Raw genomic sequence first — 25187 nt, forward strand, 5'->3', positions numbered from 1 at the left:
GTGGACCTCGCCAATAGTTAGACTAGGGGCGAATAGGAGTTCAAAATGGTTCAAATGGCTCTGAGCACTATGGGACTCAACAGCTGTGGTTATAAGTCCCCTAGAACTTAGAACTACTTAAACCTAACTAACCTAAGGACATCACACACATCCATGCCCGAGGTAGGATTCGAACCTGCGACCGTAGCAGTTGCGCGGGTCCGGACTGCGCGCCTAGAACCGCGAGACCACCGCGGCCGGCGCAAATTGGAGTCCTTGACTTCATCAAGGCGTAAGGAGAGTTTGATTGGCGAAGGCCAATCCAGATAGAACTAGAGTTATCTTATTTGTCAGCAGCGAGCGGCGCAGACAGCAATCGCAGCTTACGGTATTGTGCGCTACAGCTCTTGTGAGCCCCATATTTCCTCCACAACGGTACACTTCACTGCATTTCACACGTGACAGCCTCGACCGTACCTAGCAACATTCTAACGGATAATTATTCAAGTTGAGTAGGCGCGGGTCTCAGCCATTGTGCCAAGTCAATAACAATCTTAAACTTTGTATAGAAATTTCATTAGCGAATCCTATCCTTGAGAAGTAACTTCACATTCCAAAAAGAACCCGGAAATAACTTCAGTTCATAACTAAGGGTGCCATTGTGATTTCTCAGAATTTTAACAAAATAAATAATAATTTTCGTTAGTTTCATGTTTTTCTTACACTAACTAGCACTACTCCAGTACCCATCCCACTAGTTACGTAAGAAATTTTGTGAATTTTTGCGTCATTTCCTTAGAGTGGACGACTCCAGAAGATATTTCTTGCTGAAGGTTTGTCAGGCATTTCTCTTTAGAGCGTTAGGAGCGTCTGTCTGACTTCTGTAGTAATGTGGGGGTGGAAATTGCATCTTGCAGGAGCCACAAGGTAAAGGGTACATCTCAGATTAATCCGTTGCACAGAATGACAGGATAGCAACCCCCACGCTAACACTGTATAGAGCCACGCCGACTCTAGAGCTGCGGTCAGCTGCGCTAAGTTTCTCGGTCGAGGGTCCATGGCGCATACTGACCAATTGAAGTGGTACTACAGATTCTAGATTAGGCTTAAATCTGGGGTGTGTGTTAGGCAGCGGAGTACGATGATCTCGTCCTGGTGCTCTTCGAAGCACATACGTACAGTGCGAGCATTGTGACACGTTGCGTTGTCCTGCTGATAGATGCCTCCACACCAAGGAAAAAAATACTTTGCAAAGGGATGGGCATCGTCCCCAGGGAGAGATGCTTACCTGTGTTGATCCTTTGTACCTTCCAGAATGACGAAATCACCTATGGAATGACACGAAACATTCCTGCACCTATAACGCTCCCTCCTCCAGATGGACCTTCCGACAATCTTTACAGGGTGTTTGCTTTCACTCGTTTCACACCGTACAGGCCAACGGGCATCTCTCATCTGGAAAGCACTTCTGTCGCCACTCACTGGATGTCCAGTTGCGGTACTGGAGTGCAAATCCCAGCCTTCGTCGCCGATGAGCAGCAGTCAGCATGGGTGCACGAACGAGGCGCCTGTTGCAGGGGTCCATACGTAGGAACTTTCTCCGAACGGTCGTTGAGCGAAAACTGTTGATAGCCCCTTGGTTCATATGGACGGTTAGTTGCTCAATAACTATCGAACATACGCTAAATATATCCTCTACTGCTACTGCTGCCACCTGCCGTCTGTGAGTGGCTATTGCTCGTTCACGACTAACATAGCTGGTGGTCACCTGTGGCTGCATGGAGATCCCACATATAACTTGCAAGCATATGTTTTACCATTTGGGAACATTAACGACAGTTATAACATAAGAAAAGTCAAGTTGCTTAGTGATGAAATGTGTTGTTAATTATCCATGTCAGTTTGAGATTAGTGGAGTGATTCACAAACAGGATAACAGAAGGAAAAATGTTCTGCACTACCCTCCAGTGAATACAGCTTTGGCATAATAAGGAAGTAAAATATTAAGCTGTAAATTTTCCAACATAAAATCTCCTGGGAATAAAATGTCAGAATGACACTAACAGTTTTTCAAGTGCAAATTAAAGTTTATTTCCTTTATAACTTCTGTACTGTGCAGGATCTCTTGAACAGTAATAAGTTGTCCATTACCATCGTGTAAATGGCATCATCTACCCAAATAAATATACATTTCGGAGAAGTGAGTGTGGCTTCAACTGATGATTTGCATTTTAAAATGTTTATCGCCAATTTGGCCCATCACTGTTACGTGTATGCTAAGTAGCCCTCACTCACAGTGTCATGATATTCAAAAGGTACTCCTTGTATTTAAATTTGATGTTAGACAGTTGATCGAGAAAGTAAAATAGTGTTTCGAAAAACAAAGGTAATGTAAAGGACACGGATGATATATGTTCGTAAACGTATTCTGTTCGTAGAAAAAGAGTTATACAAACGGATATATACAGAGACTCAGCATAAATTAAACAAAAAGGAACCTAGAGAAAAGCAATAAAAAGCAGAAAAGAGGGCACCGGAAGCAGGGTAACGCATGCTCCTTCATCAATAGAGGTCGATTGACATAGAATTATGAAAATATTTCTGAAACTAATCGTTTAAATCATAACATGATATGAAAGGGAGACAGGGAACATGCAAAACCCAGAGAATGAAAATTGATGCTGCAAGAGGACGTTCATAATAAAAGGACAACTGAAGGACGAAATGAAGATACAGTGAAAAGTGTAGGCGACGGGAAAAGTACGTGGGAAAATTTTACTAAAGTAAGGGTATGGTGGATGGGACATACGTTAAGGGTTCCAGTTATCCAGAAAATGGAAGGAGCAGCAAAACGCCGACGAGTGTGGCCGAGCGGTTCTAGGCGCTTCAGTCTGGAACTGCGCGACCGCTACGGCCGCAGGTTCGACTCCAGCCTCGGGCATGGATGTGTGTGATGTCCTCAGGTTAGTTAGGTTTAAGTAGTTCTAAGTTCTAGGAGACTGATGATCTCAGATATTAAGTCCCATAGTGCTCAGAGCCATTTGAACCATTTTTGATCAGTAACGGCGAAACATTTTGAGGTCAGCTTAAGAGCAAAATATGTACAACACATTATTGATAACGGAGGGCATAGCAGGTTTCTTGAGATGTAAATATTAGCACAAAATAGGAACAGATAGAAAGTACACCAAGAAAGATTCGAATGACTGGTTAGTATCAAATATATCACTGAATTTTAGGTCTTTAAGTGTATTCTTTGAAAATAAATAGGACAGTCCATGGTGTTTGTGATTTACGAATCATCAGATTCCATATGTTAACAGAGCGCATTTTATATATTCTAAAAAGGGAGCAGCGGGAAATTTAAGTCTACCCCTTCCCTGTATTTTAGCCATCACTGGGTTGGCCAAATGCCGTGATGGGCACAGCACCGATCAACTTCTCTTTCCAGGCGGCGCTGCCAAACGACTCCACATGGGCGATGTAGAGAACGCTGAACATGGCCGAGGTGTCTTCTTCTGCGAGGGTTACACTGAACAGCTGCCAGCAGGTCGGCCTGCCACAACGGACGTCACTGGCTTGGCGCACAGGCCACTGACTGATATGGCGCTGCCGACTTCCACATATCTGCGATGTGGACGTAGAATATTGTTGGGCATCTACCGCGGCAGTTATATGTACTGTGTGGCCGGTTGTTCTTCGAAGATTAATTGAATCAGTTCTGTGGTATTACTGCAGTCGCCAGTTACAGTGCAGTCGTAATTAGCAGTTCCTTGGCTTAATATTCTGTCGTTGCAGTCTTGTTCACATCTGATATTTTGAGAAATCTGTAACGAAGCTGTTGCGAAGCTGACGTTTCCCACAAGGTTATTTCGCTGCCATGAAACATTATTAGTTGAAATAGCTAGTTAGCGAAGGTTCCATTTTAAGAGAGTTGTGTAACAATGTACTTCAAGTCAATTAATTTCTGAATTTTCAAAATAGTTGTAGTGTCATGGAGTTCATTAATGTTAAACTGAATTTGTTAGTCTTCCACAGTTTTATACTTTGATTTGCTTAAAGACTGAAGAAATCTTGTTGACACAAGGCTGGCCGGCATAAATATTTTAATCATCTTTTGCAACGTTCATCTTTAGTAAATTAATCGCGAATCATTGTAAAATATGTTTAGCAGTGAGACCAGTTCTCCCACTCTGCTCGGTTTCAAGATAGTACTATTTTTTTGTCATTTGAGTCACTTTCATCTTATTACATTTTAGCAGAGCTACTGAGGACCTTGATGCCGAGATCTCAAACAATGCTATCACCATTCGCATTACGGGTACCGGCTTATCGAGAGGAATAATTGAAAGCTACTGTACAGAGATGATCTATGTAGGACTTGCGACTGCAATGACCCACATTCCAACCTCTTCCTTTCTGTAGCAGTAGGCGTGGTAAAACTCGATGTGCTTGTATGTGGTGACCGATGAGAACTTCTGGGTGACCAAAGAATCGGAATAAATGTTCATACAGAATTGGATCACCTACTCCTGCAGAGTCAAAGGATAGTTTCGATCAACTAATAGTATATAATGGAAACTAAAGAAAAGTAGAAGAATAGTTGTAATAGTGCTGTTCAAACAAATAATTGTTGTTGCAATAAAATTTACTGCACCTAGAATTGAAACTGCTGCTAAGTGTATTGAGGTAGTAATTAAATCTTCCATAAGCAGCGGCGTCTGATAATCGGGCATAAACTGTTCATCCTTTACCAGCACCGTTATCTATTACAGAAAATTTAAGAAAAAGTGTCAATGATGGAGATAAAGGCCAAAAATTTATAACAATTATTGGGGGAAATTCTATAGCTGGCGATCCGACCCACTAATTAAAATACGTATTACGCGAAAAAACATTACTACAAATGCATGGGTGATAATAATTGCCTTGTTACGGGACATCCTCCTCTAGCATTATCTTTCCTCAACAGTAGTTGTCGATACCAGTATTATTTTTCTAATTTTGGTCAGGATAATATTTTCTCAGTTGCTTTTCTGAAAACTTTCATCTAATTTTATACACAGCATGTTATATTTCAAGCTAAAATTTATGAAAAGGAATTACTTTATAAAATATTTTAGTTTCTATGATACAATCGATACGTACTAACTCTGAAAGTACAGTTAAAATTATTTTTTTTAGAAACATTTGAAATTACGAATTATTGGCACACTTAAAATTTATATTATTAATTACGCAATCATGTACTGTTTGCTATGTGTATTTCTGGATTCATTTATGAAATAATAATCGAAATTAATAATGTAACGGAAACTAGTAGAAATTCATGTGTTGAGAAAAATTGTAAACTCTTTGGAATATGGTTATTTCCGCAGAATGTGAGAGTCGTAAGCATGCCTCTGATGTTGTCGGACGTTTTTTGTATTTTTGTGCGAACAATGTTATTTCGGCTTTGTTAAGGTGGAAAACCAAAATACTGTATGATGTACGAAAATGTGAGAAAATACACTTACGTAAAAAAAATGTTGCATCAACAAGGTCCAGATTTATTTAGTTCAAACCAGTCGTGAGGACCAGATGTGACATTTCCAGCTTCAAGAATCAGACCCCTAGACAAGAAGAACAGAATCCAACTCAACATGACAAGATAAAAAAAAAAATGCCATGTGGCTAGGGCCTTCCATCGGGTAGACCGTTCGCCTGATGCAAGTCTTTCGAGTCGACGCCACTTTGGCGACTTGCGTGTCTATGGGGATGAAATGATGATGATAAGGACAACACAACACCCAGTCCCTGAGCGGAGAAAATCTCCGACCCAGCCGGGAATCGAACCCCTACCCTTAGGATTGACATTCTGTCGTGCTGATCACTCAGGTACCAGGAGCGGACATGACAAGGTAAATAAATAAATACATTAGAAAGTTTACTGTAATCTTCGCTCCTCTCAAATCTTCACAAGAGATTTTAATTTGGACAACAGATGGAAGTAAAAAAAATAAAAAAAAAGTAGGAAGGAGGGGGTATATTACAATCTCCAATTATATATCCAGGTTGTCCTAGTCCAGCTCCAATAAGTACTAATATTGGCGTTCTTACTATTCCTGCTCATTTTATGAATATGAAGTACAAATTACCATTTCCCTTCTGCGGTTTGTGCAGAATAATCATTTTAGCAGCAAGATGTCTGAGAGAGTGGATGGTAGACTCTGCACTTTTTAGCAAACTTAGGCCTTATATTTAATCATGATTCTAGACTGCATATCTAGACTTATAAACTCCTGTTTTATTTCTGTGGAAGTAGGCATGTCCGTACTCGAGGTGCGAGCACGTGATGCAGCGTGTTCCGACACCCCGTCCCTACACGGTTCCTCTCGGCTCGCGCCTCTAGGCAGGCAAGCAGCGGCTTTGCCGGTAGCACGCGGATACCGACTGCGATAAGGCTGCAGCAGCCGCCGCGAGAGGGTCTGGCAGCAGTTTTATCCCAAGTTGCTGTTCAGGAAATTAGCCGCAAGAGTTGTGGGCGACGATAACTCGCCCAGGGCCCCCACCCCACTCTCACAATACGGGCCACAAATCGCGCCATTTCCGGTGGCGGCGGTGCCGCGTGGCTTCCACCCCCGGGGGCGGCGGAGTGGGTCGCTGGGCCGATCTGGACCCACAGCGACGGCGGGCCACAATAACGCCTCATTAGCGGCGACCCCTGGAACTGGAGACGGTCGGCGAGTGGCAGAACCGACGATGTTGCAGCGCGTGCTGTCTTCACTCACTCCACTGGTGACGGCATGTGCCTGAAGAGTGCAGCCGCGTAATTAAATTCTAGCCCAGATATTAAGAGCATTAACTAAAGAGAATATAGTTTCTCCCCGTGGAGGAATGATGCTCGACTGCTACGTCTCTTAAATAAAAGCTGGAAGTGCAAGAGTATCCCCAAAGACTGGAAGATGGCTAGAGTGATTTTAAATTAAACAAAAGCCGATGCAGTAACTACAGAGAAACACGTTTACTGGATTCAGCATAGAAGATTTACGGTATGATTTTTAACACATGACACAAAACCATAAAGGAAGCAGCATTGCATGAGGAACAAATGGGCCTTAGGAAAGGAGACTCAACGATAGATGCAGTTTTTATTTTAAAGCACGTAATACAGAAATGCAGATAAGATAATAGAGAAACACACACTGCTTTTATCGGTTTTAAAAAGCTTTCGACAATGTTAGTAGAAACTTTGAAAGACAAGGATGAATCGCGGATATGCGAAACATGCAATAAATTCGATAAAAAGTTTGTATCTAGACCTCAGCGGAAAAAATGACTAATGCGATACCAGCTAACAAAGGAGCACGACGAGGCTGCTGTATCTCCTCAGCTTTGTTCAACATTTACCTACATGAAATAATGCATCTATGGAAAAGAGAATCCCAAACAGCTATATGCGTAGACAGGAGGACTATGTTAAGTGACTTATTATATGGTAACGATGGAAGAGGACCTTCAGAAAGGTGTTTACTTACTGAAACTAGTAAGCGACAGATTTGACATGGAGATCTCAACAGAAAAAGTAACACAGTGGCCTTCATGGGCAAAGAACAGATTAGAACCAAAACATTGGCAGATCAGAAGATTTTAGAGCAAGTAAATCATTTCAGTTACCTAGGAAATGAGGTGATATGGCTATGGCAAAGATATAAATTTTAAGCTGAGTAAATTCAGCCAGATATATGGAACGATTAACAGATAGCTTGAAAACGAAACTAAGGAAGACACTCAAATAAATTCCACAGAACTGTTGAAGTCCCCACACATCTCTATAGAAGCTAGACCCGGGTCATAGCAAAAAGCAAGAATGCCGTATGCAAGCTTAAGAAATGAAATTTCTGAAACGAGTTTAAGATTGCACAATAGAAGACCGTCTAAGAAATCAAAATAGTTTTTTAGCCTAAATGACAAAATTCTACATTATAGGAGGAAATGGAACGAACACCTAGAAAGAATGGAGAGTAACAGACTCAACTGACATCACGGGGCTAATTGACCCATATTCCAATCCTCCCACCAAGGAAAAATCGCTAACACTAGACTAACTGCCAGCTGCGTTCTTGCAAGTCACAACTGTGACGAGGTTTTCCCCTTTCTGGTGGAGTCAAAGCAGCACCCTATCTCTTAGTTTTCGTGGCAGTAACCCTCTAATGTCTGTGATGCACAGACATAATTCTGGTTTCATCAATACTGAAGACTCGGAGTGCGTTACGGTTTACATTAGCTAGCAAAGATTCGTAAATATCAAATAGTCTCAGCACTTTTCCTGCAGCAATAGCTTTCACTGTTGCTGCTGCTCGGAGCCATTTCTTTCCCGCTGAAGCCTTTTCTGAATAGAAGCGATTCTTGAGCCTATTTCTAACAGCTAACTGGAAGGTCATGCTTCTTATCTCCTTACGTTTAAGAGCATAAAATTGTTCTTCTATTACAACACAGTATTTCAGAAGTTCATTTCCAACTGAGATGAAAGAACAGGTCTTCTGCCAAGATGAACCGCTACCAACTCTTCGATTGTACGAGTTTCAGTCTTCAAGTACTTTTCCAAACTACGTTTGGGTACAGCAAAAAGTATCGAAGCTTTTAAGCACTCCATTTCGCCACTCAGCACACAGGCAAAAGCATCCCATGCTTTCCTTTGAGGTAAACCTGTCATCTACAGGAAAAGCCTTCATAGCACTTCAGCTTTTCTGATTTTATTTGTTAGATTATTTTTATAGCTACTGAGAGCTGAGTACTTTGAATTTGGAATTACCTTATGAGCAAATTTTGCCCTAATAGGAAGGTCGGAAAAACGTGCCAGGTTTAAACTCAAAGGACACTTCAAAGTGATCTTTGTTTATGGTAATTTAATAAAATAAAAATAAACGCCAATGTTATTACTTTACTATTATAAATTACAAAATATTGTTGCCTTATCATGTTATTGTATAAATGGTGTATAACAAATTGTGAGAGAACAACTTCCCCCAATATTCGACAGCAAACATCTTAATATGTGATACTATAGCATGTTTGATCCCCAAGCAATAGCGTATTAGGAATATCGCCATCTTGCATTAAGAGTCACCCTCATGACAACAACGTTTGTTGGAAGATATTTCTGTCAATAATTATAGCTAATTCCGTCACAAACAACAACAATAAAAGATTACAGTAATATCCACTCACCTTTAAGCACAAATTTTTACTCAGCACCGATGTCAGAAGAACTTCAAACACTACAAATTTTGTTACAGCGTCTACGCTCGAGAATGGCGACCACGTCGCTGTGTCATCCTCAGACAAGCAAGAGTTTAAGAAACTGTCCACCAGGGCTCAGCGTCACCTACGAGCAGCGTCGACGTGTCGCACGTTAGGAAACTATCTTATAATTGGCACCTTTTCTCTGTCTGGAACCGAACCCAGGTCTCCCGCATGGCACTCAGCCGCGCTGACCATTCTGCTAAAAAATGCCATTATTACAGAAAATTACTAGCTGCTTTCAAGACGCTTGCCAGAGTGCTTCATGTGGAGGGCTTTTGGCTTCACCGACTGTGAACATTCCAGAGAGAAAAGGGTGCAAGTTCACAATCTTCTTGAGTCCACGGGTAGAACTAGCAAACCACAGAAAGCTGAGTAAGACAATACTCCACAAAGAGAAAAAACTCAGATTGACTTTCCCAAATGAAAAAAAAACAGTATTTTCTTGATTTACACGCTCGATTAACGCAGTCTGTAGGCCTGTGTTCACTATAGTAGTTGTTAGTGAAATACTGATAAAGCGAAGTACAGATAAAACTTACAGTTCGTTCTTACATTTTGTAAATTATGGTATTCTCAAAGTTGGGAGGGTAAGTATCAGTTTTTCACATGAATCCTTTTGGAATTGTCTGTTCTTCTGAACTGTGATTTTTTGTAAAGTATGTTACAGTAATATACTGAGTACCAGTCTAACAAACTTATCAACCAGCCGAAAATTGTTCCTCTCACAGAAAAAAAGGGCAAATATGTTTCTGTTTAAAAGAGTTGATTAGCTGCCACAACCCTCGTTCTCATTCCTCGCCAAAAACTGTAGCATGCGAACATATTTGCGCTCTTTTAACACAGGGCATTCTAAATCCTTTTACCCAGCTTCTCTTTGTAATTAAGTCTTCATACTCATTGCCGTTGTCTTTATATGTTCCTCTCCCATTGTCTCATTTTCCTCCTATACATTTACACTATATCCCACTGCCACTGTCCCCTCTCTAGGTAATGATGTCCTACTTATACTGCGTGTTTCTGTAAGAGCGCGAAAAAATGTAACAGGACGTAGAGAATGCTGCACTAAATAATTTGAGGTAGCGAACCTGGAATCGGAGAAGCCAGCTTAAGGAGATATGAAAGTAAACTTATCTACCGCTTTCTCTAACATTACTCTTTTCGAGCTTATTTACAACTAATAGGCGTACAAGATTAGACGTACTGTGTTCTTTATTTACATGTACATTGTTTATTTTCTCCAAGGAAACAAGGAGGACGAATCTGATTACCAGGGAGTCATGACGCAGGTTTTGTTTACTTACTTGTCTATAAGGTAGCTCTGTTATATGGTATTTACATTGTTCCATGACAGAACGTGCTATGAAACAACGACAGACCTATTCATTAGTCAGTACCATTCACAGACGTACAGTGTCCGCCCCGATAGCTGAGTGGTCAGCTTGACGGATTGCCGTCCTACGGGCCCGGGTTCGATTCCTGGCTGTGGCGGGGATTTTCTCCGCTCAGTGATTGGGTGTTGTGCTGTCTTCATCATCAGTTCATCACCATCCGGTGTGTAGGTCGCCCAATGTGGCGTCGAATGTAATAAGACCTGCACCGAGGCGGCCGGACCTGCCCCGCAAGGGGCCTCCCGGCCAATGACGCCAAACGCTCATTTCCGTTTCTACAGACGTATAGTACAGTACGATGGAGCAGCACCGGTTCAGTATTTCCTGGTCGCTGGATTGGAAGGGCAGGTCCTATTCCATGGCCTGCAAGGTCACCTGGCCTGAATCCCTTGATTATTTCCTATGGGGATATCTAAAGCCACTAGTGTATCATGAGACCCCAGTGGATACGGATGGGGAATTAGTTTCCGGAATTGTAGCCTTTTATGTGATTCGAAATATACCAGAGATATTTGTCAGGGTGCGTCAGAAGCTTATTCGCCGATGTCATTGTTGCATTGAGGTTGATGACCGTCAGTTTCAGCATATTTCGTACAAATGGTACGTTCATTCTATTAGTAATGGTACAAGGGCAATTCGGAAAATAAGGAAAGATAGGTCGCGAAATGGAAACCACAGTGAAAATCAAAACTGTTTCATTTGCAACAGTTAGCTACAACTTCCAGCTAGTTATTTCCATAGTCGTCGACCCGACTTAGACGTTTGTCGTAGCGTTTTCCAACTTTCCAATACCCTCGTTATAGAAGGCAGCCGCCAGTTCATTCAGTCAATTCTCTACGCTGGCTTACAGCTCGTTGTCGTGCCAAAATGTTGTATCCATAGCCAGCGGTTCATGTGAGCAGAGATGAAACTCAGATGAAGACAATTACGGGCTATATTGCGGGTAATCAAACATTTCCAATTGAAAACGATGCAGGAACATCTTCATTGCCCCCTGCAGAATGCGGCTGAGCATTGTCTTGAAGAAGGAAACTCACGACCAATATGTAATGTTGGCTGCATAGCTTCAGGCGAAATTTCTCACCAGGTCCTAGTGCTTGGCGGGAGACACTATTGTTCTAAGTATCTTTATGTGCTCCCTGTGTGCTCAGAACTAAAAACAACGACGTAATGCCATCAACGGGCATACTAGAGACACTGCCCAACACACCTGTGCAAAACTTCATCGGATGTTCACTGTGGTTTCCATTTCGCGACCGATCGTTCCTTACTTTCCGAATAAACTTCGTATTCGCAGATAACTGTAACTATCGTAAATAAAAAAGTGCACAGTAATGTGATTTTATTCCTAGTATCTCCTTAAGCTGGCTTCTCCGACTCCAGGTTCTCTAACTCAAATTCTTCAGTGGAACATCCTCTATGTCCTGTTAAATTTTTGCACGCTCTTACGGAAAAGCCTTTTATTTACTCTATACCCCCATGAACAAGAGGATGTCATTATCAGGAGAAAGAAAACTGGCATTCTACGGATCGGAGCGTGGAATGTCAGATCCCTTAATCGGGCAGGTAGGTTAGAAAATTTGAAAAGGGAAATGGATAGGTTAAAGTTAGATATAGTGGGAATTAGCGAAGTTCGGTGGCAGGAGGAACAAGACTTCTGGTCAGGTGACTACAGAGTTATAAACACAAAGTCAAATAAGGGGTAATGCAGGAGTAGGTTTAATAATGAATAGGAAAATAGGAACGCGGGTAAGCTACTACAAACAGCATAGTGAACGCATTATTGTGGCCAAGATAGATACGAAGCCCACACCTACTACAGTAGTACAAGTTTATATGCCAACTAGCTCTGCAGATGACGAAGAAATAGAAGAAATGTATGATGAAATAAAAGAAATTATTCAGATAGTGAAGGGAGACGAAAATTTAATACTCATGGGTGACTGGAATTCGAGTGTAGGAAAAGGGAGAGAAGGAAACGTAGTAGGTGAATATGGATTGGGGCTAAGAAATGAAAGAGGAAGCCGCCTGGTAGAATTTTGCACAGAGCACAACTTAATCATAGCTAACACTTGGTTTAAGAATCATGATAGAAGGTTGTATACATGGAAGAACCCTGGAGATACTAAAAGGTATCAGATAGATTATATAATGGTAAGACAGAGATTTAGGAACCAGGTTTTAAATTGTAAGACATTTCCAGGGGCAGATGTGGACTCTGACCACAATCTATTGGTTATGACCTGTAGATTAAAACTGAAGAAACTGCAAAAAGGTGGGAATTTAAGGAGATGGGACCTGGATAAACTGAAAGAACCAGAGGTTGTACAGAGTTTCAGGGAGAGCATAAGGGAACAATTGACAGGAATGGGGGAAAGAAATACAGTAGAAGAAGAATGGGTAGCTCTGAGGGATGAAGTAGTGAAGGCAGCAGAGGATCAAGTAGGTAAAAAGACGAGGGCTAGTAGAAATCCTTGGGTAACAGAAGAAATATTGAATTTAATTGATGAAAGGAGAAAATATAAAAATGCAGTAAATGAAGCAGGCAAAAAGGAATACAAACGTCTCAAAAATGAGATCGACAGGAAGTGCAAAATAGCTAAGCAGGGATGGCTAGAGGACAAATGTAAGGATGTAGAGGCTTATCTCACTAGGGGTAAGATAGATACTGCCTACAGGAAAATTAAAGAGACCTTTGGAGATAAGAGTACCACTTGTATGAACATCAAGAGCTCAGATGGAAACCCAGTTCTAAGCAAAGAAGGGAAAGCAGAAAGGTGGAAGGAGTATATAGAGGTCTATACAAGGGCGATGTACTTGAGGACAATATTATGGAAATGGAAGAGGATGTAGATGAAGATGAAATGGGAGATACGATACTGCATGAAGAGTTTGACAGTGCACTGAGAGACCTGAGTTGAAACAAGGCCCACGGAGTAGACAACATTCTATTGGAACTACTGATGGCCTTGGGAGACCCAGTCCTGACAAAACTCTACCGCCTGGTGAGCAAGATGTATGAAACAGGCGAAATACCCTCATACTTCAAGAAGAATATAATAATTCCAATCCCAAAGAAAGCAGGTGTTGACAGATGTGAGAATTACCGAACAATCAGTTTAATAAGTCACAGCTGCAAAATACTAACACGAATTCTTTACAGACGAATGGAAAAACTAGTAGAAGCCGACCTCGGGGAAGATCAGTTTGGATTCCGTAGAAATACTGGAACACGTGAGGCAATACTGACCTTACGACTTTTCTTAGAAGAAAGATTAAGGAAAGGCAAACCTACGTTTCTAGCATTTGTAGACTTAGAGAAAGCTTTTGACAATGTTGACTGGAACACTCTCTTTCAAATTCTAAAGGTGGCAGGGGTAAAATACAGGGAGCGAAAGGCTATTTACAATTTGAACAGAAACCAGATGGCAGTTATAAGAGTCGAGGGACATGAAAGGGAAGCAGTGGTTGAGAAGGGAGTAAGACAGGATTGTAGCCTCTCCCCGCTGTTATTCAATCTGTATATTGAGCAAGCAGTAAAGGAAACAAAAGAAAAATTCGGAGTAGATATTAAAATCCATGGAGAAGAAATAAAAACTTTGAGGTTCGCCGATGACATTGTAATTCTGTCAGAGACAGCAAAGGACTTGGAAGAGCAGTTGAACGGAATGGATGGTGTCTTGAAGGGAGGATATAAGATGGACATCAACAAAAGCAAAACGAGGATAATGGAATGTAGTCGAATTAAGTCGGGTGATGTTGAGAGTATTAGATTAGGAAATGAGACACTTAAAGTAGTAAAGGAGTTTTGCTATTTGGGGAGCAAAATAACTGATGATGGTCGAAGTAGAGAGGATATAAAATGTAGACTGGCAATGGCAAGGAAAACGTTTCTGAAGAAGAGAAATTTGTTAACATCGAGTATAGATTTAAGAGTCAGGAAGTCATTTCTGAAAGTATTTGTATGGAGTGTAGCCATGTATGGAAGTGAAACATGGACGGTAAATAGTTTGGACAAGAAGAGAATAGAAGCTTTCGAAATGTGGTGCTACAGAAGAATGCTGAAGATTAGATGGGTAGATCACGTAACTAATGAGGAGGTACCGAATAGGATTGGGGAGAAGAGGAGTTTGTGGCACAACTTGACCAGAAGAAGGGATCGGTTGGTAGGACATGTTCTGAGGCATCAAGGGATCACCAATTTGGTATTGGAGGGCAGCGTGGAGGGTAAAAATCGTAGGGGGAGACCAAGAGATGAATACACTAAGCAGATTCAGAAGGATGTAGGTTGCAGTAGGTACTGGTAGATGAAGAAGCTTGCACAGGATAGAGTAGCGTGGAGGGGTGCATCAAACCAGTCTCAGGACTGAAGACCACAACAACAACAACAACCCCCATGTTTAAAACGTTCACAGGTCTGGGAGAATCCAGACCGCCCAACCTTGCGTATGGTCTCTACTGATCTGTATTTTTCGCTTCCACTGTCTCCTCTCCATGTGCTACCATTTCCATCCTTCTATTATTCACTTTTTACTGCCACTGTCTCTCTCACTGAGCACCATAACCTCTTCTAGGTTTGGTTCCACCTGTTATGATCTTAATCTACCTCTCTTTTTCACTGCCTATTTTTCTCTCTTCCTATGTCTCCTCTCTCTTTCTCTCCCATTGGCATTGTCGCCTCTCTCTTCCAGCATCACTATCTCTCTGCTAGTCTCTTTCAGCACTAAAAAGCAGCAAAGTGTTCGCAGGTCAACATTTTTGCTGAGGAAAATGGAATGAGGATTCAGGCAACTGGTTCCCCACTTTTCAGCCACAGTCTTGTCTAGAGGATCATATTCGCCTTTTTTTTGTGCTCCGACAGGACCATTTCCCCGCCTTCCCTTCTTTTCTCTGCTACAGCAGGTTGAACTGCTTATATAAAATGAATTCAGTAGATCGCTAAGGTTTTGACAGTTTATTGTATACGTCGATACATTTATATACTTTGACATAGATAACTAACAAGCATGCACGCGTAATATAAGATTAACACAAAATCGTTAGCTTCGCATTTCTTCTGGATGTTACGCCCATCGGAAATGCCCGGCTTAGAATTTATATCTTAGAGGAGTAAGAATGTTACTAGAAACATTATCATGTATATCTACCTCTACATGCATACTATGCAAATCACATTTAAGTGCCTGGCACAGGGGTTCATCGGATCACCTTCACAATTCTCTATTATTCCAATCTCGTACAGCGCGGAAAGAACGAACATCTATATCATTCCGTGCGAACTCTGATTTCCCTTATATTATTATGGTGATCGTTTTTCCCTATGCAGGTCGGCGTCAACAAAATATTTTTGCATTCGGAGGAGAAAGTTGGTGACTCAAATTCCGTGAGAAGGTTCCGCCGCAACGAAAAACGCCTTTGTTTCAATTATGTCCACCCCCAATCCTGTATCAGTTCAGTGACACTCTCTCTCCTATTTCGCGATAATACAAAACGTGCTGCTCTTCTTTAGATTTTCCCGATGTACTGCGTCTATCCTATCTGGTAAGGATCCCACACCACGCAGCAGTATTCTAGAAGAGGACGGACAAGCGTAGTGTAGGCAGTCTCTTTTGTGGATCTTTCACATTTTCTAAGTGTCTTACAAATGAAACGTAGTCTTTGGTTAGCCTTCCTCACAACGTTTTCTAAGTGTTCCTTCCAACTTAAGTTGTTCGTAATTGTAATTCCTAGGTTTTTAGTAGAATTTACGGCCTTTATGTTTGACTGCTTTATCGTGTAACCGAAGTTTAACGGATTCCTTTTAGCACTCATGTGGCTGACCTCACTATTTTGGTTATTTAGGTTCAATTGCCAATTTTCGCACAACACTGATATCGTTCCCAAATCGTTTTTCAATTTGTTTTGATCTTCTGATGACTTTATTAGTCGATAAACGACAGCGTCATCTGCAAAAAACCTACGACGGCTGCTCAGATTGTTACCCATATCTTTTATATTGATAAGGAACAGCAAAGGGCCTATAAAACTACCTTGGGGAACGCTAGAAATCACTTTTGTTTTACTCGATGACTTTCCGTCAATTACTACGAACTATGACCTCTCTGACAGGAAATTGCGAATCCAGTCACATAACGGAGATGATATTCCAAAAGCACGCAATTTCACTACAAGCCGCTTGTGGAGTACAGTATCAAAAGCCTTCAGGAAATATAAAAATACAGAATCAATTTGACATCCCTTGTCAATAGTACTCAATAAACGTGTGAGTATAGAGTTAGTTGTGTTTCACAAGAACGATGGTTTCTAGATCCGTGTTGACTATGTGTCAATAGACCTATTTCTTCGACGTTATTCATAATGTTCAAACACAATATATGTTCCAAAATCCTGTTGCATATCGACTTTAATGATAATTTAGCGGATTTGTCCTACTACCTTTCTTGAAATTTGGTGTGACCTGTGCAGCTTTCCAGTCTTTAGGTACGGATATTTCGTCTAGCAAACGGTTGTATATGATTGATAAGTATGGAGCTATTGTATCAGCGTACTCTGAAAGGAAGCCAACTGGTATACAGTCTGGATCGGAAGACTTGCTTTTGTTAAGGATGTAAGTTGTCTCACTACTCCGAGTATACCTACTTCTACGTTACTCCTGTTGACAGCTGTTCTTGATTGGAATTCTGGAATATTTACTTCGTCTTTTTTGGTGAAGAAATTTCAGAAGGCTGTGTTTAGTAACTCTGCTTTGTCAGCACTTTCTTCCATAGTATCTCCATTGCTATAGCCAGAGATGGCATTGCTTGTGTCTTGTCGCTAGCATACTTCACATACAACCAGAATTTCTTTGGATGTTCTGCCAGGTTTCGAGACAAAGTTTCATTGTGGAAACATTTGTAAGTATCTCGCGTTGAAGTCCGCGCTAAATTTCGAGCTTCTGCAAAAGATCACCATTCTTGGAAATTTTATGTCCGTTTAAATTTGGCATGCCTTTTTTTGTTTGTTCCTGCAACAGTCTGACCCGTTTTGTGTAGCAAGGAGTGTCAGGTCCGTCGTTTCTTAATTTATTTGACATATATTTCTCAATAGTTGCCGATATTATTTCTTGAATTCAAGCCAGTTCTGATCTACACTTACATTGTTAATTTGAAAGGAATGGAGATTGTCTCTCAGGAAGGCGTGAAGTGAATTCTTATCTGCTTTTTTGAATAGGTATATTCTCATTTATTTTTGGAAGATTTGGGGGTTACAATATTCTATCTCACTACGACAACCCTCTGTTCATTAATCCCTGTATCCGTTTTGATGCTCGTTATTGGCACAGGATTATTTGCTGTTCAGAGGTCAAGTGTGTTTTCACAACCGTTTACTGTTCGCGTGGGCTCATGAACTAAGGGCTCGAAATAATTTTCAGAGAATGCGTTTAGCACGATTTCGGTTGATGCTTTATGCGTACCTGCGGAATTAAACATGTATTTTCGCCAACATATCTAGAGTAAATTAAAGTCACCACCATCTATAATTGTATGAGTCGGGTACTTGTTTGAAATCAAACTCAAGAGTTGTTTGAACCTTTTAGCAATTGTGTCATCTGAATTGGGAGGTCGGTAAAAGAATCCAATTATTATTTTATTGCGGTTTCAATGACCTCTGCCCATACTAACTCACAGGAACTATTTACTTCAATTTCGCGACAAGATAAACTACTTCTAACAACAAGAAACACGCCACTGCCAACTTTGTTTTGCCTGTCCTTTCGGAACACCGTTACGTTCTTCTATTTCAGAATTTGCAGTCTTTCCAGTTTTGCACAATTTTTAGCAGTCATTTTAAGTTCTTGTCAGATGTATGAGGACCCTTTTTAGCCCATCTCATGTCACTGCAGTGCCACTTTTCGCATATTTATATAAGCGTGAAATGCCCATTATGCATACAGAGCGCGGCATAAAGTGTTATTGCTGAAAAAGTGCCGACTAAAAACATAGCTTGATGACCTGAGAACCCTTACAATGACCCTAGAAACTTTGACATGTGTTGATTACGTCAGTCAAAACTACATTTACGCCTCAGGACGGATATTACGTCCATATTTTATGTGCATAAATGCGATAATTTAGAGTCTCTGGATCTCTGTAACGGACAATGATACCGTAGAAATATTCCCCGAGATCATCATCATAAGAACATATGATAAAAATTGATATGGAAAGCAATGACAGAGGTGGCCGTTCGCACTATTGGTACTTTCAGTGCCCAGAAATGACGGTTTTTCGGATCTATAACCGATAAAGATTTTCGAAAAGGGAATAATGGAGATTCTAGATAGCTCTCTAAAGAATACACAGCTAAAGATTTCAGCCATTTGCTTTGCTTAGTCATTTAGATGATAGTGGCCCACGGTGCAAAAACGGCCAATATTTGTTTGTTGCTTTTCTCTGGTAAGCACGGTAACGCTGAACCTCTGAATCTCGGTAACAGATAATGATACTGAAAACAGTTTCGAAGTTCCCTTTAATATTTAGTTAAGAAAACATGTTCAGGATTTCGACGATCTGCCATGAATAAAAATTATAGAAATGACCGTCCCCACGATTGGTATTTTTCGCACCCAAAACTCATGATTTCTCAGGGTTTTCTCAGGAGCCGCTCATGAAGAAATGGAGCTTTTATAAGCCTCCTAAGGTCCACCCTACATCACACCTAATGAAAAATTTGCCTGGGCTGGAGGATGTACGTAATGTTTAAATCTTGACCTTGTGCAGGAGGATATCTACCGTACGCCCGTTCTTATTTTAGATATAATAACGGTGAACTGTGAACAGTGGTCCTAAGAATTATCGATCCTTATTATTGCACAGACTTATGCATTAACTCTTCGAAAGAATTATTTCCCATAAATTAATGGACGCTTTCGAGCCATATTTGGTAATACAACAAATAAGAGTTTTACAGAAAGTGAGAACTACACATCCCAAGTTGACACAGCAGACTAATAATTGTTTTTAAGAAAAGAATATTACAGACGCTTTATTTACAGCCCTGACCGAAGCCCATCATACGATCAACCATATAAAGCAGTTTAAAAAGTTTGGGTAGTAATTGAAACCTTATCTTAATTTTCCCGCATTATTATACAAAAAAATAAATAAATAAATCAAAGTCTCCGTAGCTTTGTGGGTTTTCAGGGACGTAGAAGTCGATTGATGACTCATACAAATTGAATCGGAACTTGTTGTCCCCTTCCATATTTTTTTCAATAAATTCCTCTACAAGAGAACTGTAACCAGAGTGTTTTGACTCTGCAGAAGCGAATTCCGTGTATGACAAACAGAAAAGAATGGACCAAGAGGTGTTTATTTATTTATTTTATTTCATGTGTGCCACGTTTCCTTGTATCCTTTCCCGTATGCGATCTTGGACTGTATGAATGAGATAGTATGTGATGTGGCAGAAAGCTCTGGTCAGAGGTTGTAGCATTGCATGTGTAGAGTCGTCTGTGGTAGGATAGTACCAACCCCTAAATGTGAACAAGTTTAGCAAAGATGGTGAGCAAGTCAGGTCAGAGACATCGCGAAGGCCCGAGAATTTGCTCTGTTAGGTTGGCGAACCATCCCCTCCACCACCTTTTGAACGAAGAATGCTTAGGCGAGGCCAGGTGAGTTCCTGGGTCGCTGCGCTGGACAGACATGGAGTAATATTTTGGGGGATTTTTTAAATTTATTTTCCATATGTTTTCTTTGTGAACTTGCTTCCGCGCCACGTGGTCGGTTATAGCAACCGTCACGTTGATAAATTGTAGTTTCAGTCTGAAAATGTATTGTACACGTTGAATTATCATACAATAGTTGGCAATTTAAAAATAGGGAAGGAAAAATCTTGTGTGTTCGTATTTTTCTGGATTTCTGTTGTCTATGGAAACTTGGCCACGTGGGTTGAATAGCAATGAAGTGATGATGTTTCTTGTCCTCCCCCATAACTATTTGATTTGTTGGCGATGTTGTGCGTCAAGAAAAACACTTGGTTTGAACTCGTGCTTCTAGGAAAAGTATCAGATTTGAATGCCCATCGATTTGATAAAGAAATGCGAAATTCTCTTCCGCTCTGACCTAAATTTGTTGGTAGTCTCTTTGCTGAATTTGTTCTGAGTCACTTACATTAACTGAATGTAATAAGCATGGGTTTAGGTATAATTGTGTGTTTGTATAAAATTACATTCCAACCAGGTCTGCACTCCTGTATCCCAATCCATAATTAAGTGGTGAAATTGGTCCATGTTAACTAGAGAGACCAGATTTGATGATGCATCAATTAATCTCCACCCTCGACTGATTATTTGCTCCCTCCATAATACAGAGTAGGTGATAGTATCAAAGTCGACTCCTGGGTCATGAAAGCAAATAAGAGCTATATACTGCCCATTAAGCCCTGTATAGGTGCCTTCTGTAGTGGTTCCAAAAATATTGCGTTACCCATTGTGTTCAAATTTTTACTGGTTGGATAAAACTATCCACCAGAAATTATAAATGCCCGGCAATAACTCGCAGGGACCAGTAATATCGTGGATCATATTTAAGAAACTATTTACTACAGACAGTAGCTTGCAGCAGCTGTAGGACAAGACAAAGCGACGGTAATCTTCCTATTTAGGTAGAGTTTGACTACCACCAGTAATGGAAGGTTATGTTGCATGTGGCGACCCTGCCAGGATTTAGAGTCGCAGGTTCTTCTGATCAGTTATTAGGAAGTACTATTTATATCAAAATTTTTCTGTACTAATGATTATTTTTTCCTTGTATAGCCTTAGCACAATTCTGCTTGTGTTTAATACAGCGTTGTCATCATTTGTGTTGTATTCGATTGTTTTGTGTGTGTTGTGTTCTATTGTAAAACTGAAGTGAATAGGTGATGAGTTAGATTATTACCAGGGCACACGCTAAAAGTATAGTGGATATGGAAGCGCTCAGTGTTGGAAACGATAGTATGGAGAGCGCGTCGGCATTGCCGGGTGCAGCAGAGTCTGAGTGTGGCAGTGAACCTGCAGGGTCAGCTGACCACAAGTGGCGAACAAACAGGTAGGCCAGGCGCGACCCTATAGGGCGCGTTTATGCTGCCACCTCGCTGCTCGCTGCTCACCGGCATGGCACGCTGATGATGAATCAAACAGAATCCTACCGCCCCATTTAGCGTGCACCATCGCAGCTCGCGCCGCTCGCTGCTCGCTACTCGCTACGATCCTCGCCAGGCGATGATATCAAGCTGGGTTGTGTTTCGCGCTACGACCATCGCCGCCCGCCCTGAAACTTGTACTGCGATTGACTGCTTCAAGGTCACTGTAGCAGAGCGCTGTTTGACTGCTTCTTGCGCACGTGATACTTTCGTGTCCCATTGCGCACAATATTGTCTGTTGGATGCAGTTTCTGTACAAGCCACAAACAATGAGTGAAGATTTGAAGCAAATGATTATTTCAGCCGTTTTTGAACGGAACGCCATCTGGGACCACAGGCATGCAGATCATCACAACCGTTTCATACTGGATAAACTGTGGAAAGAAGTTGCAATAAAATGTGGAACACGTAAGTTGCATTTCAATTTAATTTCATTACACAATACTTTCTTCATTAAACGAACACTGAAACAGATTACTTATTTATGTAAAACATAAGCAGCATATTGTCTGTTGCATTACACGATATTTTATTCATTAAAGGAACGCTTAAACAGATTCCTTATCTTGATAGCTTCAGCAGGAGCTGCATTGTTTCTTCTTGATGGCTGAACTCCAGGAAGTACGTCTCTGTACTCCACATTGTTCAGTACATTCTCTTTGTCCACAATCACATTATGTAAAACGCAAACAGCTTTCACAATCAGTTCTGCAGTCTCTCCTTTCGTTTCAATTGGTCTGTTTAGTAATCGCCACTTTGCAGCCGCAATTGCAAAGGCAGATTCAACAGTTTTTCTAGTTCGTGAAAGAACTTTGTTGAACTTTTCGTTCGAGCAATCAAGATTTCTCGTGGCAAAAGGCTTCATCAGGTGTCTGAGAAGGGGGTACGCTTCATCTCCTATGAAGATAAAGGGGGCTTTAACAGCAGTATCTGGTAGAAAGTCGTCTTCAGGAATGTGAAGCATGCCTTTCACCGTTTTATCGTACAAAACAGACATCCTGAAAGTGCCTCCGTCACTTTGTTTTCCAAATGCTCCAACTTCAATAAAAGTAAATTTACAGTCCGCATCACACACAGCCTGCAGAACTATTGAAAATTATTTTTTATAATTGAAAAACATACAACCAGACCATTTAGGGCTTAGAATTCGTATATGCTTCCCATCAATAGAACCTAGACAATTTGGAAACTCCCAGTTCTTGTAAAACATTTCAGCTATTTCTCTGAATTCTTCTTCCGTTGGTGGCTTCATATGCAATGGTTGTAGAGTTTGCCACAACACTGATAAAATCTGTTTTACAATTTGAGAAACAGTAATTATTCCTACTCTAAACTCTCCTGCTAGGCTTGCATACGAGTTCCCTGTTGCCAAGAACCTGAAATAAAAAAAAAAGGTGTGTTACTTTCCGCTGTGTATTTATGTAATTACATCGTGTACTTAATGGAATTGGTTATTCTTTAATGTTTCTGCAAAGATATTTTTCCTCTTATTTCAGCAGTCTGCGATGTTAAGAAAAAATGGAAAAGTCTTCGACAGCAGTTCAAAGAAAGGCTGAACACGCTTCCTAGACACGCCTCAGGCGGTGCTGCTCACACGGCTCCAGTACAGTGGCCGTATTTCGAGGCTATGATGTTCTTAAGAGATAATTTTGAACCTAGAGCGACTAGTGAGAATTTGGATCCCGTGGAAACCAGCGATACGACTGAAGACAACAGTGAATATAGTTCTCATTTTAATGAAGCTCATAGCCAACCAACAATATCTTTAGCATCACCACTTTCACCAATGTCTTCTGATAGCGCTGAGACACCACCAAACTCTACACTAGCTGAGCGTAGGGCCTATAGGAAGAGACCACGACCAGTACACCCAATTGCAATTCAGTTGATAGAAATTGAAAAAGAGAAGTTGCGTATGCGCAAAGAAAAAGAGTCGCTGTTATCAGAAAAAAAAACGATGAAGATGTAGCTTTCTTCATGTCTCTTCTTCCTCACGTGAGACGCATGACTCCTTTCGACAAAATGTCGTTCAGAATAGATGTGCAGAAACTAGTTATGGAAAGAGTATACGGATCTTCAGATCGAAGTTACAGAGGATACGATGTAGCTTCGCAACGGTATATACATATTCATCCATCTATTTCAAATATTAGCACTGAGAATGGATTCATCGGATTTGCACCGGGAACAGCACTTAGTAACTAACATTGCACAGTTAATGGTGTACAAACATCAAGCCCAGGTGAGAAGATAAGTGGTGGTACAGACTACGATCGCCCAGATGAAGCGGAAGTAAGTTTTGTGAATGTCATGGACCCGCATTACAACCGAGCTTAAAAAGGGAACTAAATAAACCTTGTCACATTATAAAGCACTTTTAAAATATAGTTAGAATTGGTTAAAATAAAGTAAAACTATCAGAAATGTATTTATTATTGTTTTTATTTGTAGCTATCGTGTTAGTCTTTCGTATCCCTGTAATTCAAAATCATGTAACAGAAAAATATTGTATAGGTTCTGTCATTAGAAATTAGGTGTAATATTTTTTTAAAGTTATAGTTACATCTAAGTTATAAATTTTACTGTTAGGACGACCCTAAGAAGATGGCAGATGTAGTACATAAATTATACATAAATAAAATCTGACGAATATTACCTCAGAGTGAGTACCAGGCGCTCCTCCACAGAAATTGCATTAACAATGTTGGGCCGAATATTTATCTGTTTAGCTATTCCTGGTTTGATGAGATTTAGAATCTACTGGAATGTTTCTTGCGACATTCGTAAATGTCTGAAAAAGCAATCTGGATAGTTTTTGAGCTATTGGTGATACTTGTGAAAGTATCCGTAGTGAGGACGTTCAGCATTCAAAGGGTGCACTCCGTACTTCCTCTTCCTTCTCCTTTCCAACAACCACATTTTTGTAGCGAACGAATCACTGTCACTGTCGTCAGACGATCTGGAGAACATGTTTTACGCCAGGCGCCACTGCAGTTGTGCACTTTCCTGTAATGTAACAGCTGAAGGACGAGTACACACGGCGAGCAGCGAGGTGCCTGCAGCGTACATGCGACAAGGCTGCCGGCGAGCAGCGAGCTGTCAGCTGCGAGAAGGAAGCTAAAACGTACCATAACGGAACCCAAGGTAGGACGCGTAGGGACGACCTTGGAGAACGCCAGCATTGGCGAGGGGGCGCGAAACGAAGTTGCGGAAGAACCGCTTCCAACTGTCTTGGCGAGCGCGGGAAGTATGAGCGCGGAGAGTCCGTTTCTAGCAAGCATTCATCAGTTCATGAAGCAGCAAGCTGCGGAGCAGAAGAGGGCATTTGATAACTTGAACAATTCAAACAAAGCATTGAGTGATAAATTGAAA

The sequence above is a fragment of the Schistocerca nitens genome, chromosome 1, assembly GCF_023898315.1.
Source record: "Schistocerca nitens isolate TAMUIC-IGC-003100 chromosome 1, iqSchNite1.1, whole genome shotgun sequence".
NCBI lineage: Eukaryota > Metazoa > Arthropoda > Insecta > Orthoptera > Acrididae > Schistocerca > Schistocerca nitens.